The 7,616-nt window shown below is 36.2% G+C and overlaps 1 long non-coding RNA gene across 1 annotated transcript; it reads right to left on the bottom strand.

Annotated features, from left to right (window-relative positions):
- Positions 1–252: 252 nt before the first annotated feature.
- LOC104660103 lies at positions 253–6,964 on the bottom strand. The gene is made up of 2 exons (XR_747668.2): positions 6,063–6,964; positions 253–527 (listed from the first exon to the last, which is right to left on the bottom strand). It is a non-coding gene; the product is annotated as an uncharacterized LOC104660103 (long non-coding RNA).
- Positions 6,965–7,616: the final 652 nt, after the last annotated feature.

Raw genomic sequence — 7,616 nt, 5'->3', positions numbered from 1 at the left:
AGGACAGCATCAAATGGGCAAGTGTTAGAGTAATAAGAATATGTAAAAGGGAAAAGAAAGACAATGTAGAAACCTTATTTAAAGAAATAAGAGCAGAAAACTTCCCAAATTTTGGAGAGGAATATAAATAGTACAAGTGTAGAGATGTCAAAGTCCTCCAATCAAATTCAATCCAAACAAGACTATACAAAGACTTGTTATACTCAAGCTATCAAAGAACAAAGACAAAGAGAAAATCCTGAAAGCAATGAGAAAAATGATGCAAATAATATTTAATGAAGTTCCAGTAAGAAGAACGTAAAATTTCTCAGAAGAGATCTTATAGGCCAAGAGAAAGTGCAATGATATATACAAAGTGATGAGGTAAAAATAATAATTAAACCACCAACTAAGAACACTATATCCAAAAAAATATAAATTTCTTCTTCATTTGTTCTTCAGAGGAAGATCATGGCTCAAACACAGCCTTAATGCATCTGAACTCTGTGGTAAGATAAAGCTCCTGGTGGAGACGGAGACAGGCACATCTGATGGCAAAAGATGGTCAGATAAACATCAGCAAGATGTTAGAACAGAATTCTTCAGAATTCATCCCACTACAGAAATTTTAAAATGCAATAGAGAGCATCAACAGCAGAATTTATCAAGCAAAAGAACCCATTTGTGAATTTGAAAGACTGAATGTCTTCTTCAGAAATAAAGAAGACAACAAAACTCCCACACAAGCAAAAGCTATTTTCTCTAGCTGATTCAGTTCCTCCTCACCAGCCACCACTTCCCTAGGCTGAGACCAAGAGGGTGAGGGAGATGTAAACTTATTAGTCTCCCAGGTTATTTCAAATTGTTTACTGATGTAGAGTCTCACTCTAACAGACTTGTTCCTCTCCTTTTACCCTCTTGATTGCCCAGATGGCTGTTAGCGGTAGGAAAAGCTTCTTACCCTCCTGATATCAGGATAAAGAAAGGGATCTTAGGTCTCATAGGAGGTCTTAGGCTCATCTCTTCTGCACCAAGTCTTTGATACTCACTGTCTGTTGACTATGTATGTTAAAATCTGGTTTATCCAGTCTTAACGAAGGCATTCTGCCTGTGCTCCTGCTCAAATCCTGGCTTTTGTAGCTCCAGATGTGTTTGCTCAGCCAGGCCATGTTTCTGGGAGGCCAACACCTTTTATGGCTGAGTAGGTCTCTCTCCACCTCTCATCACTATATTTCACCCACCAAGGTAATTGTGTGAGCCTTGAGAGACCTGTCCATCAACCCTTCTATTCAGGGTCACTTTACTTGTGCCAACAGGAGTCCCTCTAAAAGCTCCTCAGCGCTTAAACCATCCCTTCTCTCAAAGGAAGCAACAACTTCTGATCCTTTCCATGCTACACAAGAGTCCAGACTAGGTGAAGAGCACTTAATGCTGTCCCCTCCTTACCCAGACATACTGAGCTGCCATATTTACTCACTGTGGTTTCTACAAATCATGACCTTGGTCCTCAGCCTTACCGGCTGAAAACACAATGAGAGATGGTAAAATGTACCTTGGTTCTCAGAATTTCCCACAGTGTTCTCAGCATTTCCAGACTTCATCTTTCCCATTCCCTAGCCAGGGCTCACTTTTACAACATTTTTCTCTATTTCTTTGAAATAAGTATTTCTTTTAGACATATCAACCACTCCTAAACTAGTTGTAACATAATCCTTGTTTTCACTGTTTTTATTCTCTTTCCCTTTAAAATTCTTTTTCTTTACTACTTTCCTCACAAGAGTCATCATTTCCTTCTACCCTTCATGTGGACCTGGTATACAATAGTCTTAAAAGTCCACATATCCGGTCTTCAGATTGAAGAGTATAGACACACAGGTAATATTTAATGGGCTGGGCTCTTCTTCATGCTGGAGATAGAGCAGTTAACAGATCACTCAAAGCCCCTGCCTTCATAGAGAATGTCTTCTAGTAGATAACCGAACACTGATTTATTTTTATTGATCAAATAATGGAAATTTTTATCCCCTACATTTCTGTAAAATATGCCAAGCACTGAAAAACATGTGTATGTGTATGTTTGGAGGAATGCGCAGTAATGGATAACTCTTGCCTTCAAAGAATTTCTATATTCAACTATGGAAACCAGAAGTAAGTAGACTGATACACTGATAGATCAATAGATAAAGACAAAGGTATGAGAATTTTAATAGTCATGTGGAGCAACATGCATGTGCCTAAAGGAAATTGCAATTAGTAGAAATAGAATGAGTTTCTGATTATTTTGATAATACCCTTCACTTCACTATACTCTATGTACCCTATATTTGACACTATATACCTACACACTCCACTTTCCCTCCTTTTATAATCGATGAACTTCCTTTGACCTTGTCTCAGGCCAGCTCCCTAACTTTTCTAATGGATACCATTTTGTTACCGAGTCCAAGCCCATTGCTTCTACGATCATGGTCTGTCTTCATAAATTATCTTTTTTTTTGTTTCTTTTTATTGCATTTCCGTGAGCATGCAAAAGCAACACGGTTGCTCCTATCTTAGACAAATAAATGACTTAACGTCAGAGTGTCACAGAATTCAGTCCTGGGTCCTTTGCCCTTCTCTCACTACCCTCAAGCCCAAAAGTGATTTTATCCAGCATTTGGTTTTGAATGCTGTCTATAGGCTGTTGACTCCAAAGCATGCATCTCTAAGCTCAGCTCTTCCCTGAGCTCTAGAGTTGGGCATCCTTATTTAGGTGTCTAATAAGACAGTTGGAAACGAACATGTTCAAAATAGAATTTGTCATTTTTTTCCCACTGGCTCTTTCTTGGTGTATTAGGAGATTCTTGGTCAGAATTCCCATTGTTAGAATTAAAATCCTTTAATTCACACAATGTACTTAAATGCTGATTTTTTTCCTCACCTGGAAAAAAGGTGAAAAGAACAAACTGACCTTTGATTAAAAGAGGATTCACCAAAAATGAATGAAGCTTAAGCTTCAGGTCACCACGCTACACAGACCCTTTTCAAGGTGTTGGGAAAGTCCATGTGCTTTTGTAAAATTTTCGAGAGTCCAATATTTTAAGTATGTTAGATTTAGAACTCTGTTTCATTGCATTCATACTTCCTTTTAGTCATGTTTCCTCTCGTGGCAGATGGCATGAGAGAAGGTGCTGGTCTATGGGGAAGTTGGGGTGGTGATACAATTATTGTGGTTGAGTGGCATTTATTTATGTAGTTCACACACATTTCTAAGTTCTGTTAAATTATTATGTTCTTTCAAGATAGAAATGACTTCCAGAATTTTTCCCCTTTGCCTGAAATTCTCTTCTCTTCCCCCTCATTATCTTACAGTCTCCGTCTAGCAAATTTCCTTTCCTGAAGAAGGTCTCCCCTGACAAGAATTACACAAGGGTTTCCCTCACCTTACATTGTTTTATTTTTCTTCATCACACATATATCTATCACAAATAATATCACTCTTTTTTTTTTTTGTTCACTTTTGTCTCCTTCACTAGAAATTAAACTTCCAGAAGTCACGGTGTTTGTCTTTTTCCTTGGTATGTTCCCAATATTTTGCAATCAGCCAAACCTGAGTAAATAATTAATGAATGAACAAAATTATATCCTTAAGTATTTTATAGTGTAAATTTTAATAATTTCTAAAATAAAAAGCTAGTGGAATAACTGGCAAGATGGCAAAATAGAAGTCTGCAGCTCTCCTTCCCAACAAACACCAATTTCGACAACTATACAAGCATGAGGGTACTTTTGAGGGAGAAAAGAAGGCCGGTAGAGAGATGCCAGCACCTTATAGGTGTCTATTCTAATCTATGAATAGACACATTGAAAAGGGTAAGGGAACAGTTTCACTATATCCTCATCACCCCTCCACCAAAGCAGCACAGCTCAGTGCTGTGCCAGGAGACCCTCTTTGCCTTTAATTTACCTCACAGGGGAAAGTGAAAGTATAATGAGTACCCTGTCTCCCTAGCCATTTGGGACACTACTGAGGAGGCCAACATCTGTCTTATCCCATCCAGCAAACTGAGAGAATTGGGATTACTCAATAGTTTGCAGGCAGCTAGGAGAAGAAAAACTGAGTAGGCACTCAGAGCAATGAAACACAGAACTCAATAAAGTGTTGTGGTTTCTACTAAACACTTCGCAAACTCTACCAAGAGTCCAGACCACCAACCTCATAATGCAAGTTAACTACAGACCCCAGGTGGTCTACATGTGCCCCTAGCACTCTGCATGCCTCTCCTTTTCATAAGCAGAACCCTTTGTGCTCCCCTGAAGACAGTGCATGTGAGTCTCCAAAAATCATACACAATACACAGACACCTAGATCAAACTCTACTAAATTCGGGAAAAGCACCTGACCTTGAACTCTTCAGGGCACTTCCTTGCGGGGGGGAAAAACAACTGAGTTTGTGGGATGGAGATAAGGCATATGATACCAGTACTTTCTCCCCTAAAGGGACAAAGAAAAATGGAGTGGGGCATCCATAGAAAAGATCTGAGAGACCCCCACAATGCCTAATTGGGATGACTGATGAAGATTTTTCACTTTCAAAGCCAGTCAGTAAAAATTGAATGAAGTGATTGTTTCTTGAAATGCAAAGAAGGCAGCTCAAGATTTCAAGAAACAACAACAAAAAATTTAACATGACACCACCAAAGAAATGCAATCATGTTTTAATAACTGACTCCAAAGAAATACATATCTACAAATTACCTGACAAATAATTCAAAATAATGGTTTTAAGGAAACTCAGCAAGCTCCAAGAGAACACGGATAGACAACTCAATGTTATCACAAAAACAATACATGAACAAATGAAACATTCAACTAATAGATACAAATCATAAAAAAGATATGAACAGTAATTCTGGAGCTGATGACTATAGTGAATAAAATCCAAAATGGAGCAGAGAGCTTCAAAGGAAGCTTTCAAATATCTCAATAGTAGCTCTTTCCCTAATCAAGCAAAAGAAAAAAATCTATGAACTCAAAGACAGATTACTTGAAATCATCCAGTCAGATGGGAAAAAAAAAAAATCCAAGAATGTAGGAATAAAAACCTATGTGGTTTGTAGGATACCATCAAATGAACCAATGCATGTATTCAGAAATTCCAAGAAAAGAGCAGAAATCTTTTATAAAGAAATAATGGCTAAAAAATCTCAAACGCCCAGCTATTTTTTGTATTATTAGTAGAATCAGGGTTTCACCATGTTGACCCAGGTGGTCCCAAGCTCCTGACCTCAGGTGATCTGCCCACCTCGGACTCCCAAAGTGCTGAGATTACAGGAATGAGCCACCATGCCTGGCCAAGCTTTTTTTAAATCAATATTTTGACTTATTTATCTTGGATTTTGAAAATTTCTTTGTGATTAAGATTTATTGCTAGAAAATTATTGTATTCCTTTGGAGGTGTCATATTTTCTTGCTTTTTTGTGCTTCCTGTGTCTTTACATTGATATCTGTGCATCTGGTGTAATAGTCAGTTTTCCCTATTTTTGAATTTACTTTCATAGGGGAGGACTTTTTCCTTAAAATGTACGCCCCACAAAAGACTCATTTCAGGGCTAATTCCATTTTCAAGCCCTCTGAATAGCCACCTCAAAATATGCTGAAGAAAGATATTTTGGCATGAAATATTTTTATTTCCTTCAACTGCATGACATCATTTACATGTGGCATCTTAAGAAGTTAAACTCACAAAAGTTGACATTAAAATGGTGATTACTAGGGGCTGGGGCTTAAAAGGTGCAAAGTTTTTGATCTACTTGGTCAATAAGACTATAGTTAATAATATTGTATTATATTCTTGAAATTTGCTAATATAATAGATCTTATATGTTCTCACCACAAATAGAAAATTATAGCCATGTGAGCTGAAGAATATATTTATTATTTTGATTTCTGTAATCATTTCACAATGATATATGTATTAAAACATCATATTGTACAACTGAAATTTATATAATTTTATTTGTCAGTTATACCTCAATGAAGCTGGAAATAAATTTCTATTTGAAATTTGTAATAAAATACAGAAATCATATTTCAAACTTACATATTAACTAGCTTGTGAGCTGTCAGAGAAGAACTTGAGACCAGAACTGTCTTCTTACTTCCTGTCCCATTATTTCTATCATTTGAGTTGTCTTCCTCAGTAACATATTAAACAAAAATGTGTATATTAGAGATTCCATATATCTACAAGAGATCTAAACCAATAATTAAATTTATTGCTACGTCAAGACATGACCCTAATGGATACTGATGCATGCAGTACAATTTGTTTAAAAATAAATATAGGAAAAGGAAGATGAGAGAATGGAGAGTTTCAGTTTACTGTTATTTTTATTTTTTTAATTTTTAAATTAACAGTACACAGCTGTCAATATCCATATTATTAATACCTATTTTTCAGTAAATCTACAAAAAATTTCCTTTAATGTGTACATATAGTCATTATTTTTGTAGAATTGTTGTATAAAAGAAAAAAATTAGCATAAGTGCCATAATTGTACATTACTTTTATATTCTGTCTGCCTACAAATTTTAGACTGTGCTCCTCAATAGCAAGAAACAGAAAAAGTTAAGAAGTGACATTTACATTCTAACTGTAATCTTTAACTAATTCTATTTATGTCATAGCAGAATTTGAATCCATTATAATGTAGCTATAATCTTTCTTAATTCATACTTTTTTATTTTAGGGAAATGTGTTGTCTTATATATATTTATGCAAAGAGTAAAATCATGCTGGCATGTACACATACACAACAAAAGATAAGGGAGAGAAAAGATAGACATTGCAAAGCTATATCAAATGGCGTAAGTGACTTCACGTTATATTTTCCCTGGCTTTTTCTATTCCACCGGATGAATGACTGTCATTTTGCATTTATCAGTCTGAGGCAGTGACATGGTGAGGCCTATATTGTGATGGATGAAACTGTCAGAACCCACTGAGTATTTAGATATTGCACCAGTGAATTATATTTACAAAGGGCTGCATTATAGAAAAGTGTGATTGCTCTCTTCTATGACTATTCTTTGTGGTGTTAAGGATATGCACTCATAGTCAAAGAACAATGATGCATTTTCCCTTTTCTCAACCTATCATCTCTTTTGTGCCTCTTAGCTACCATTGAAGTAAACCCCAAAGCTTTTGTCCATGAGCTTTTAGTCGAAGGATGAAATATTTCTTCTTTGCTTAACTTCAAACAATCAATATAGCAAAGGCAAGGCACTTGGCAGTCAGGTTTATCATGCCATATTTTGCAGATAGGAAGAATAAACCACCGTACCTTACAGAAAACTAGCCTTATGAAGACTTGGAATAAATACACTGCCTCATTTTTTCTCACTGTGATATTTCCAATAGAAGCATTTTAAACAAATAAACTAACTTCATACACCTTGTCAAAGGTGGATTCAAGAAGTCTATCTTTTGCTCTTGGGATGGCTGTTCTTTGTTGTTCACATGAGACTGATGAGAGCCAGTCTTTTTAAGTGGCAGAATATGGCACACACGCTTGCAATCTCAAGCTTTTTCCTCCTACTATATTCCAAAGAGTTACATAGGATCACAAATATTATCTCCAAGAAATTTCTTTCC

Source organism: Rhinopithecus roxellana, chromosome 9, assembly GCF_007565055.1.
Source record: "Rhinopithecus roxellana isolate Shanxi Qingling chromosome 9, ASM756505v1, whole genome shotgun sequence".
In the NCBI taxonomy this organism is placed as follows: Eukaryota; Metazoa; Chordata; class Mammalia; order Primates; family Cercopithecidae; genus Rhinopithecus; species Rhinopithecus roxellana.
This window is presented reverse-complemented; position numbering and strand designations above follow the sequence as displayed.